Genomic DNA, 12,500 nt, shown 5'->3' with positions numbered 1-12,500 from the left:
CCCCGAATGCCCCTGCCGATGTCTGCCTTGCTGCTGCGATGGTGGAAGCCTGACCTTCCTGCCACCATCTACTTCCACTATGTGCCCCGTTCAATAAAGTTTTCCCCTGAGCCACTAACTTCTGCTTGAGCCTGATGATTTGGTGAAACATTGAGTGAAGCCAGGCGGGCGCGCGCGCACACACAAATACAAAAACAGTGTGCCATCCGGGTGGGTGCGTGTGCGGATGCTGGCTGGCTGGCTGGCTGGCTGCCTGGCTGCCTGGCTGCCTGGCTGGATGGCGGTGGGTGGCTTGGTGTGCTTTTAGGGACTCAACTGGCCCAATGACGGCTTTGAGAGCAAGCCATGCCGGACCCCTCTTCTTCCCTCTCCCATCCACCACATGACTGGACTGCCCTTCACCCCGGGCCGACTCTGGGGAGAGTCCCTCCTGCTTCTCCTTGGTAGCCTGGGATCTTGCTTAGTTAGCCTTGCGGGACGGGACGGGGGGTTGTAGGGAGGGAGGGACGGCGTGGCAGAGATTTCTCTACCTCATGATGGCGAGACGACCACCTACACGTAGATACCCACCACTGGCTGCCTGTGCTGTGGGCGGGGTCCCAAGCCCTTGGGCCAGCTTCTGCTGGAACGGAGAGAGGGACGTCTTTTCAGACCTACCTAGAGCGGCCTGGACTTCAGTGCCACTGCCACTGCCGCTGTCGTGCCACCATGCCCACCAAACCCAGAGTCTGCAAAGAGCGCTCTAGTGTCTGGGAAACCCCTCGATCTAGGTGCACATTGAATCGAAGGTGATGGAAATCATGTGTGTGGAGTTTAGCACGTGCGCCTACAAGGCTCTCATGACCGTGGTGCGGAGCATGCTACTTTTCCTACAAGTTTCCCTTAGGTTAGAAAACACTGGAAATGACATCTCTTCCCCCCCCCCCCCCACCACCACCACCACTCTCCATCGTTGTCTGTCCGGACACATTGTCTATCCTGACACGGTGTCGGTAAATTCCACTCACTCACTCACTCCCGGAATACAGATCATTCGAATTTACATTCGTGATTTCACCATTTATTTATTTATTTATTTTCTCCTCAATTCTCTCTCTGAGCTTTGGCTCAATATCTTGTCAAAATGCCATGTAAACACCTCTGGATGGGGCTCCGAGGCATATGGGTTTAGTTGTTGCTGTTGAGGTTCTGCGCACGTTTTGTCAGAAACGCTTAGTTCTCTCTCTCTCTCTCTCTCTCTCTCTCTCTCTCACACACACACACACACACACACACACAGGTTTGAGGCCAAAGCTGTTGAAAAACCTGTTTGTATCCTAAACAGAGTTGTGTAGCGCTGAGAACCAGGATTCCATACTTTCTGTTCACCAACTTCTGAGTTCTCTAAGGCCTGCATTTGGGGGGGAAAGTTCTGAACTGACTGGTGAAGTGGTGGAAGATTCCTCTCTCTCTCTCTCTCTCTCTCTCTCTCTCTCTTTCCATTTTTTTTTTTAAACAAAGAAAAACTGGCAATGTTGTCACGGTGCTGGTGGAACCGCGGTTTCCACATTTTTGGCTCGCTCGCTCGCTCTCTAGCTCTCACCATCCTGTGTCATCTATGTCTGCTTATTGGAAGGACACAGCGACAAAGAGAAAAGGGAAGGAACTTGTGGGTGGAAGAATCTCTTCAAAGAGCTCGCTGTTTTGCTCGTCCTTGCCCCTCTCTCTTCCTCTCTCCTCTCTCGTCCTCTCTCTTCTTTCCTCCCATCTCCTCTGACACACCCGCTCCCCCCTTCACCGCTCCAAACAAACTAGCTCACAAATCTCTCTCTCTCTCTCTTCCTCTCTCTCTCTCCCATGATTGACTTGCAAATGAATAAATACAAGAGTCTTAAAATGTGGTGTTCACATTAAAGGAAAATGTAACTAGTTTTCTGCCCACTTCAATGTTCCACACTGTTGGGGTGGTGGTGGTGGTGGTGGTGGTGGTGGTGGAAATCTTATTTTGCCTTCAGTGGAGTGGAGAGAGAGAGAAAAAAAAAGAAGGCATTCAACACCAGGTTGTTGAAATCCACTAAATATTCCTAAGGGTGCAGTAATTGGGCAACCAGGTGGCAACATTTGGTCGCTACACCGCAACCCTGAGTGCGATTGTGCTGAGTCAGGTGAGAGAAAACAAACACTTAAAGCATGTATTTGATTTACTTGGAAGCCAGCCTGCTGAGTGATGGCTTGGTGGTGGTTGAGCGGGGGGGGGGGGGGGGGGGGAGGAGGAAAGGGGCATGGGGGGGGGGGGACTTTGACAAATCTTCGCACACGTGGGTGGCACAACATGAATTCTTCTTTAAGGAGTCCCGAACAACCCAACTTTTTCCTTTTTCCTTTGCTCTCTCTACTTTCTCTGACCCCTTTGATCCCTGCACTAGGATGCTGTCAAGTAAAAAGCAGTCCTCTCCTATCAGTGGGTGCTGGCTAATGAACCACTGTGAGGGAAGCGAAACACATCGGAAAGTGGCTTGGTGATGGAATACGCTGGGGTGCACCAGTGACACCCAGGAGGAGAAAAGCCAAGCCAAAACAAAAAGTGCCTCCCTGCCTGATACCACCCTCCCCTCCCCCACAAGCCCCAGGGAAGGAAGGAGGGAGAGAAGCTGTGTTTCACTGATGGTGGGTGGGTCTTGTGTGTACGTCTTGCAAGTCACCTCCCCAATCCACATCTCCTTTCCCAGGCCAGAGCTAGAGCCAGAGCCAGGGTCCAGGGTCCAGGGACATGTAAGGAGAAGCATGGGGCAGGCAGGGCACCCGCACCCCGCCTCCTCGTCAGAATGAGCCTCTGTGTGTGTGTGTGTGGGGGGGTGTGCCCCAAGAAAGCAGCAGCCTTCGTTTCGGAAGCCACTGGCTTGAGGGACGCAACCTCTCATTCAATTCCAAGAGGCCTCATTCATTGCCTTCATTGAAATGCAAATGGTTGGTTCAAAGTCCCGTTGTCTGCCAAAGGCTTCACTTTCTCTCCGCTCCACCCAGAGCCATACCTGCCCTCAGGCGTTTGTCAGTGAAAGGATCTGCCTCTCCGACTGGGGCAAAGGTCAGCCACAGTCGGTCACTCCCCTTCGCTCGCTCTGGAAGTGCAAAGTGGGATCTGGCCGCTGCTTTCTGACTCGCATGGGGCAGACCATGAGTGGTTCTCAGGAACGGCTCCCTTCTGATGTGGCCTTTCCATCGGCATTATTGATTCACTCTTCCATCCATCACCTTAACTATGTGAACGCGTGTTATTAACCTGTGCGTGTACTTCTGTCACTCAAACAAGCAGAACTGCTCAACATCAAGCATCCCTCCCTCTCAATAGAACGATCTAGCTGAACCGATTACTCAAAACACAGACAGGAACCCCTTACCTGTCCTTGTGCAGGTGCGCGGGGCGGGGGTGGAGGGGCGGTGGGAGGGGTTGCAGGAATATACTAGGCCTGTGCCCCGTGCCAGGCCCGGTTCTCTGCTTGGATCGGCGTTGGACCGAGCGACCAGGACACAGCAGTCCAGAGCCTTACTTACATCTCACAGTCGGTGCCTGTTCAGAAAAAACAATTCCTCCATCCATCCATCCATCCATCCATCCATCCATCCATCCATTTTATTTTTATTGAAACTCAGATATATATAGAGAGAGAAGGAGAGACAGAAAGAAATATCTCCTGCCCGCTGGCTGGTTCACTCCCCAAGTGGCCACCATGCTTCATAAAACTCATTTCTTATCCAGTTATAATTTCATTAAAATATCTCATGTTTCCCAATTGGATAAAAAACAAATGGTATCTAAAAGTCTGCATACGAACCAGCGTCGCAGCCCTATGATTTTATCCAAATGAAAATGCATATGAGAGAGTTATTTGCACCCTTACAGCTATCACAGCTCAATTCACAATAGCCAGATACGGGATCAACACAGATACCCATCAGCGGGTGACAGAATAAAGAAAATGTGGCACACAAACACTATAGAATACTACCCATTCATAAAAATTAATGAAATTGTAAAACCTGATATACTTTTTTTAAAAATTATTTTTTAATAATCTTACTTGGTTGATTAGGGAACAGAGTGTCAAGGGCTACAGGGTGAAAGTGGGAAATACCATTGTTTCCACATCAATATCATTTTACCCTGTATCTGGGGTCAGGGGAAAAAAAAAAAAAAAAAAAAAGGGAAAAGCCCCACCCAACCTCCCACCCATCCCAGATCCCCAACGGGAGGCACGCTCTGAGGCTCCTGCTCATACAGTTCTGATAGTTCATCAGTTCTGGACTGCTGCCAATGTCTCAGTTCCAATCGCAATGAACCCTATTCAGAATCCACTGGCTGACAGTCTCTTCATGGTTGGGGTTCTAAGATCAGCAGTTCAGTTGGAGGGATCTCTCTCCAAAGAAACTTCATCTGAGATGATCACAGGCCTGATTCCTGCGCGAGTCTGCTAGTACACAGTCCAACACCGTCCGTCACACCGATCGGCTTATGATCATGCTGGTCGTTGGGATTGCCGGGTTCGTTCTGTTTCCAGGCCTGTCTTCCTCGTGAACCGACGGGTGTCGTAGTCCGGTTCGATCCTGCCCGCTTCATATTCGGTCCTCACGCAGACCGGTTGGAGCTGCAGCCTAGTCGGGAAGTAGTTGTCCAGCAGGGGAGCCCACATTCCCCTGTCAGCTTTGCCTCCTCCCCCTGACTATCACATGTGCTGTTTGGGCGCTGCAACCACATCTGGTACGGCTCACCTCACCTTGGCATTCCTTATTGTGTACTAGTATGTGTCGCAACCGAACCTGGCTCGACCCACACTCTGTTCTGGCGCTCGGACTCACCAGCGGGTGATGTGAACAGGTTCAGCCTGGTCTTGCCCCCAATCCATGCCATGTGTATACCAGTGGGATAATTTCCATAGCCTGTTCTGGGCTGTTTCCTATTTGTGCTGCTTGCGCTTACCTGCAGGGACTGTGTCCTGCCAGAGGAGTTGCCCAGGCTCCTCCATCAGAAACTCTCCCAGTGCCAGGTTTCACGCATACCAGTGGGTCCATGAGCCAGCCCTGTTCAGTCCACCTCCTGTCCTAGCAGGAACAGTGGTGTTTCCTGACTGTTCTTCAACCCAATCTGGTTCTTATTGTTGGACGGTGAAGGATCCTGAGGTGGAGCCGGCAGCCACACGCCAGTCAGGAGGACCCTGTGCGCGCGTGCGCGTGTCTGTGTGTGTGAGTGTGTGTGTGTGTGTGTGGTTGGGAGGGGTGTGTGTGTGTGTGTGTGTGTGTGTGGTTGGGAGGGGTGTTGCTGAGAGAAGGAGAGACAGAAAGAAATATCTCCTGCCCGCTGGCTGGTTCCCTCCCCAAGTGGTCGGGGCTGAGCAGAACCAAAACCAGGAGCCGGGAGCTTCTTCCCGGTCGGTCTCCGCCACACAGGCGGCTGCCGATACCGAAGGCTTTGTGCCATCCTCGACCGCTTTTCCAGGCCACAGGCAGGGAGCTGGACGGAAGTGGGGCAGCTGGGACTCGAACCGGCACCCGTATGGGATCTCGGCACGTACAGGCCGAGAAATGGAGCCACTAGGCAACCGCACACGCCTGGCCCAAGCAACAACTCTTGCCTTCCCCTCGTCTTCTTGTCTGGTCCGGGGAGATGCACGCTGTCGACATCTCTGGCCCAGGCCTTGTATGTTTGGCACATACGGCCTGATGATCTATGGGTAGCTTGCTGTTTTAGTTCAGGCAGGCCTTAACGTGCTCTCCGACGGGAGCTACGGCCTAGCTGACAGGAGGAGTGCCTGCCTGCCTGCCTGCCTGCCTGCCTGCCTGCCTGGCGTTCCCCTAGCAGGCTGGCGGGCTCCCAGCCCCAGATCTTGGGACCGTCTGGGGGCTAATGCGGTCCGGCCGGCCTGCCTGATGTAATTTTTTCACCCAGGCAGTCCCGGCGCTTTGCTGACAGCTGGGTGTTGTGGCCTAATCCGGCTGGCCCGCCCGCCCGCCCGCCCGCCCGCCCGCAACGCACCCACCCACCCGCCCAGCCATTTTGGCTCTCTTTTTGCCTGACTGGGTGCAGCGCCCTAACTTGATTCCGGTTCTCACGCTCCCTCTCCACCACCCCCACCGCACCACCCCCGGTTCTTGCGTGCGCCAGTGGGTGCTGTGGCACAATCTGAGATGGCCCACCACCAGTCCCAGCTATCGCCATTGGGCTGGGGTACGGCAACCTAGCCTGGCCTGGTCCATCCCCAGCCCTCCTGCGAACTGTGGGGTGCTAGCCAGTTCACAGTTCAATCCAGCCTGGCTTGCGCCCCAACCCGGCCTGGCTAATTATATGTGTGTTTTGGAAGGCAGCTCTTCTCTGCGTTCACATCTATCTTTCTTTTCTTTAGGATTTAGTCACTAGGCTAACATGCCGGCCGGACCCAACCAACCAACTAACCAACCAACCAACCCCTTGTCTTTGATGGACCGTGGGTGGGTGGGTGGGTGGGGTGTGGAGGCGGAAGAGTTGGAGGGTCAGCTCACCATCTCTTATTCTGCGGAACTGAAGGGAAAGGGTGCTCTGAGGGAGAGACTGGGGCACCTGTGCCTGAGTTGTGGGTGTTGTGTGCGGTCGGCTCTGCGGACAAGTCAAGGGGACTTGAGGACGGCAGAGCAGGAGGACATATGGGCTGGCCTGTGCCCTTCCTGCCCGAGGATTTCTCTGGTGGATTGGGAATGAAAGGCCACTATGCCGACGTGAAGGCCTCACAGGTGGCCTTACCTGACACCTACTTCTCCCTCCATGTTCTGGATCCTGGCCAGGAACCACTCAGCGTGCAACCACTTCTGCTCACAAATTGGAAAGAGAAAGCTGTGTGATGCCCCCTCCTGGGATAGAGAGAGAGAGAGAGAGAGAGAGAGAGGTGAAGAGGCCCAATCCCAGCCTGGCTGCTCCCTTTCTCCTTTTCCTCATCTGGACCTTACCTGCAAATGGGGAACAGAGAAGACTGAATTGTTGTCACATTCTCACTAACTCAATTTCAATCTCTCTCTCTCTCTCTCTCTCTCTCCCCCTCTTTTCCTCTCTCTCCTTTCACATCCCTAACCTGTTTCCATGGCACATCCTTTCTGTCCCTGAGGAACTTCTTGGGTCTTGCAAGAGCTCACAGGAAGGACAGGCAGACGCAAGGGCGCTGCAGAATAGCTTCACTGGCTTTTCCTCCACTTTCATGTCCCTGTGGCTCCACTTCTGATCTAGCTCCCTGTTTGTGCCCTGGGAAAACAGCGGAGGGTGGTCCAAGTGTACGGGACCCTGCACCTGTGTGGGAGGCCTGGAAGAAACTCCCAGCGCCTGGATTCGGATCGGATCCAGTCAGCTCCGGCCGTGGTTGTGGCCATTTGGGGAGTGCACCGGCGGATGGAAATCTTTCTGTCCGTCTGTCTCTCCTTCTCTCTGCAAATCTGCCTCCCCAATGAAAATAAGTCAACCTCAAGGCCAAATAAATAAATAAAAATAAAATTAGAGAACAGAAAGTGAAAGCAAGACGGTGGGGGATACTGGCATTGTGGCACCGCACACACGCTCAACAGCCTGTCAGCAGACACACTGGCCTTGCCGTATGGGAACACCGATTTCATCTTGTTCCTGGCTCCTGGCTTCGGCCTAGCTTGGCCTCAGCTGCTGTGACACAGGAGGGAGAGAGCCCTTCCACACTTTGTGACAATACCGCCTAGGGAGGGACATCCAGGAGAGACAAGGGTGGAGGAAAGGTCTCTTGGCACATATTGTGGGAACGGACTTGAGGTGAGGCGCTGACTGGGTTGTAGCTGTGTGTGTATAGGGAAATCTTTGCTGTACCAATGTGGTTGGGGACATTGAGATGGACTGAACCGGGTTTCTGATTTTTGTGAGACAATCTCTCTCTCTCTCTCTCTCTCTCTCTTTCTCTCTCATTACTGGATGAGGTTCCCCGGGAGAGCTGGGCTTGGAAAAACGTGGCCCAAGGGATGAATCTGGAACTGACCCCTGGGCTCGACACTCAGTGTTGTCGTTGTGATCTCTTGTCTTTGCTCTTCCTGCTCCCCCATCCTTCATCTTCCCCGTCCCATCGCAACCCCAACTGACTCCAAACCAGAAACCCCAGCGTGTTTCAAGAATCCACTCGTGCTGTCTGCGCGCCATCTAGTGGCCACAGTATCGGATCGGACAAGAGGCGAAAGCCAAGATGGCGGTGACGGCAGAAGCCAAGATGGCGCCCGCGTCTGAACAAGTCTCGCGTCTCGCGAGGCCTCGGGGTGGTGGTCGGCGTGGAGTTTGGGGGGGTCGAGGAAGGAGGAGGGAGGGAGGGAGGGAGGGAGGGAGTCGGTCTGGCGCAGGCGCAGTAAGCACAGTCGGGCTTCTGGCTTGCTGGCTGAGCAGTGGCGGCGGTGCCGGCGGTGGGGGGAGGGGGGAGGGGGGAGGGGGCCGCGGCGGCAGAAACCGTCCTTCCGCCGGGCCGGGACTGCACTGTGCGCGCCTCTCTAGGTGCTCCTGCCACGTCCAGGCGGGGGGATCTGTTACCTTCCCAGGGATGTTGCCTTAGTTCTTTCTTCTTGGATCTCTCCATTCCTTTTAGGCTCTGTTTCTCTCTCTCTCTCTCTCTCTTTCTCTGTTTTGCTCGCCGATTCCCGCTTTCCTCTCTTTCTTTCTTTCGCTTTCTCCTTTTCACTGTCTCCTCTCCTTCTCCCACTCCCCTACATCTCCTAGAATTTCACTTGTGACTCCCACCTTTATTTGACAGTCTTCATCCTTACATTCTCTGCCTTCCCCTAGGTTGTTCTTGAGTTGTTTTTTCTCGTTCAATCTTTATAGGCCTTTCTCTCGCGTCCTCATTCTGGATTTATTTTCTTCCCTCATCGGTGTGTGTCTGGCCGTTGTACCTGCGTGTGTGTGTGTGTGTGTGTGTGTGTGTGTGTGTGTTCTCCCCTAATGTTTCCATTGCTTCCCTTTATGTTGTCTTTCTCTTTTCTTAGTTTTTGTCTTTCTTCTTCTTCTTCTTTTTTTTTTTTTGTATTCTTACCTTTGCCTTCCTTTCAGTTCTCATTCTCTCCTCCCCCCAGCCCCCCCCCCCCCGTTTCTCTCTCCCTTTTCTCTCTCTCAATGTCGGTGTTTTCATTTTATTTTCTGTCTGCCTTCTTCCTTTACCTTTGGCTTCCTTGGTCCTTCTTAACTTGTTTCTCTCTTCTCTTTCAATCTATATATGTTTTTCTCTCGCGTCCTCATGCTGGATTTATTGTCTTGCCTCATCTGTTTTACTCGTGTGTGTCTGTTTTTTTTTTTTTTCCCCCCAAAAAATTTTGTTCTACTGTGTCCATTGCTTCCCTTTATGTTGTCTTTCTCCTTTCCTAGTTTTTGGTCTTCCTGGTTTTTTTTTTTTTTTTTTCTTTCTTTCTTAGTTTTGCCTTCCTTTCAGTTCTCATTCTCTCCCCCCCCCCCCCCCGTTTCTCTCTCCCTTTTCTCTCTCAATGTCGGTGTTTTCATTTTATTTTCTGTCTGCCGTTTTCCTTTACCTGTGTGTGACCAAGTCTATCCACCCTTCCCCCAAGACTGTACTGATAGGTCAGATGTATCCTGTCACAGTAGATGCGTGGTCACTCACTACTACAACTCGATTCTCCCCAAGCCACGCGACCTGGTGTTCCATGCATCAACACCGAATGTTAACATTTCACCAGTGACGGTCACGACACAGTTTGGTTCTAAATGAGAGGCAAGGCAAAGCAACCGACCTGGCGGCCGGGACCAGCCAGCACCCCCTGCGAGGGGAGGGAGGGAGGGAGGCAGTGACACACATTTCCCTGCCTATCTCGGCTTCATTGCCTGGCTGCGTGCATCCAGCGTGCTGTCCCTTTGTCCCTTGGTGCTGGCTGTCTGACTCCACCTGGTGGCAGCCGTGCTGTAGCTGTAGAGCATTCTGGAGCCGGCAAGGGCGAGCAAGTGGGTGGAGAGCCCGGGACAGGATGTGACAAAGTCCCCAAGCTGCAGGCGGGAGAGTCCCAGCCCTGCTGGGACCTTGGTGGCTCGTGTGCTGTTCGGAGATTGAGCCTGGAGGCTTGCAAGTGAGCAGGCAGGCAGCTGCGGGGGTGGGTAGGTGTCTGCTCGCTCCCGATTGTAACCGGGCTGGAGTACCGCTAGAGTGCATGGGGTCGACCAGCACACCCTTTTATCACTGCCACCGTGCACTAGGGGACTCGATCGGGGCCGTCGGCGGGGCTGCGAGGCCACGGCCACCGGCCCGACACTTGTCGCCTGCACTAGGGGACCCGGCCGGGACCGTTGGTGGGGCTTGAGGCCACGGCCGCCGGCCCAGACGCTTGTCGCCTGCACAAGGGGACCCGGTCGGGGCCGTCGGCGGGGCTGCGAGGCCACGGCCACCGGCCCGACACTTGTCACCCGCACCCTAGGGGACCTGGTCGGGGCCGTTGGCGGGGCTGCGAGGCCACGGCCACCGGCCCGACACTTGTCGCCTGCACTAGGGGACCCGGCTGGGGCCGTTGGCGGGGCTGAGGCCCTGGGCCGCCGGCCCGACACTTGTCACCCGCACCCTAGGGGGACCTGGTCGGGGCCGTTGGCGGGGCTGCGAGGCCACGGCCACCGGCCCGACACTTGTCGCCTGCACTAGGGGACCCGGCCGGGGCCGTTGGCGGGGCTGAGGCCCTGGGCCGCCGGCCCGACACTTGTCACCCGCACCCTAGGGGGACCTGGTCGGGGCCGTTGGTGGGGCTGTAGAGTTGTTTGCTTTTCTCTAACTCCTGGGGTCGACCAGGTGGCCACAGGAGCATGCCCTGTGGGCGATGGCTGTGTTTTTGGGGACTTGTGACCCGGGCCCCCATCTGAGGGGCGGCTGTGTCCCATAGGTTGTCCCTGTTGTCCCCTGGAAGGGCATTTCTACACCTGCAGTTGTCATTTTGGATCTGCAGGTAGGTGCTGACACGCTGTCTCCTGGTGACTGTCACCGGAAGAGCTGGGCCCCTGGGTTCGCGTCTGGGGCGGTAGGGGGGAGCGCGATGGGCTGCCGGCGGCCTGGCGCTGGACTGCGTTCCCCCTGCCCATCCGGTGCCGAGCTCCCTGCCTGGGTTCGTGCGGGAGCTTGGTGTGCGATCCTGGTTTAGCCCTGCGACGGTGCCACCATCTCCGGCTTAGAATTTGCCCCGAGAGCGGCAGAGGTGAGGCTGGGCGCTGGGTCCTATACCCGTGTCCGTCTTCTGCCGCAGGTGGCCCGCTGCGTAGTGGTGGCTGACAGAACCCCCTCAGAACTGAGTCTCAGTGGTCGTCGGCCTTATGCCGCGTGTGCGTGTCAGGCGTTCCTCCGCTGGGGTTGGCCACCGCTGCTGAAGAGGCAAGGGGCTGGCGAGGCTGCCGACGGACCCCCCCCTGGCAGCTGTCCTCGCTGGGCGTGACCCCCTGTGCCTCGCGTGATGTCATAATCCTAGACCGAGACTTGACCGATGTGGTGATGTGGCGCTCTCCTGGGCCGGGCCTAAGCCGCTTACAGACGAGGGACGGCCATTCATGGCGAATGCTGCCGAGCTGCTCGTTCTGTCTTGCGGGCTCCTGGTTCCTCTTTCCCCTGCCTCGGCGTGGTGGGAGAGGCCAGGGGTGCGGAATCCGGCTCGATCTCCGCTCCCTCTGCCTTGTGCCGCCTGAAGGTGCTGGCGTTGGGGGTCCAGGCGGGGGTCCTCGGACGTGGCGGACACCCTTCGCCCTCTGCCGTGTCGGTGTGTCATGGTGTGTGGGCGGGCCCCGTCCCGCGGTGGTGGTGCGGGGCTTGTCTGGCAGAGTCTGACCCTGCTCAGCTCTCTGCGGTGCTCCTGGAGCGGTCCAGGTCGTTTGCCTCTCAGGCGCCTGGAACCGAGTGGTGCCGTCGCTCCTTCACTGCCCCGGTGTGCTCTCTCCCGGGTGTGCCGTCGCAGCCTCGCTGGCGTGTGCTGCTTGGTGCGTGGGAGTCCCTGGGGGGTCGAGGCGGTAAGGAAGAGGCAGCGTGGGTGCAGCGCAGGCCCGTCGCCGCCGCTGCTGCTGCCGCCTGTGGCCTTGCTTGGCCGCTGGTGTCCCCTGCGCGTCTGTGGGGGGGCAGGTGGCTTCCTTTCCTCTACCGCAGACCCCTCCGCCCGGCTTCGGGCTCGCCCCGCGGGTTGGGTGTTGCTCCCTCGAAGGGCCCTCTCGGCCTGGTGAGAGGTGCGCTCGGGGTTGGTGGGGTGCGGCCCACCTTCGGTGAGAAAAGCCTTCTCTAGCGATCCGACAGGGACGTGCCTTACGTGATGGGGTGCCGTATCCCCCGCTTGTCGCCGTTCCTTCCCTCCTGGTGTGTGTCGGTAGCCACGCTGCTGACGACGCGGATGGCTCGGGTTCGTTGTGCGTTAGGTGGCGATGGTCGCTCGTTCCCTCCGCCCTCCCCTCGGGGAGTGTGTGGGGGTTACGCGTGGGCTCTTCTGGCCCCCTTCCGCTGGGGGCCGGACGCTGCCTCTCGCACCTCTACCTCGCCGTGGCCCGTGCC

The sequence above is a fragment of the Ochotona princeps genome, unplaced genomic scaffold (assembly GCF_030435755.1).
Source record: "Ochotona princeps isolate mOchPri1 unplaced genomic scaffold, mOchPri1.hap1 HAP1_SCAFFOLD_141, whole genome shotgun sequence".
Classification (NCBI taxonomy): Eukaryota; Metazoa; Chordata; class Mammalia; order Lagomorpha; family Ochotonidae; genus Ochotona; species Ochotona princeps.
Note: the sequence above shows the minus strand (reverse complement) of the source record.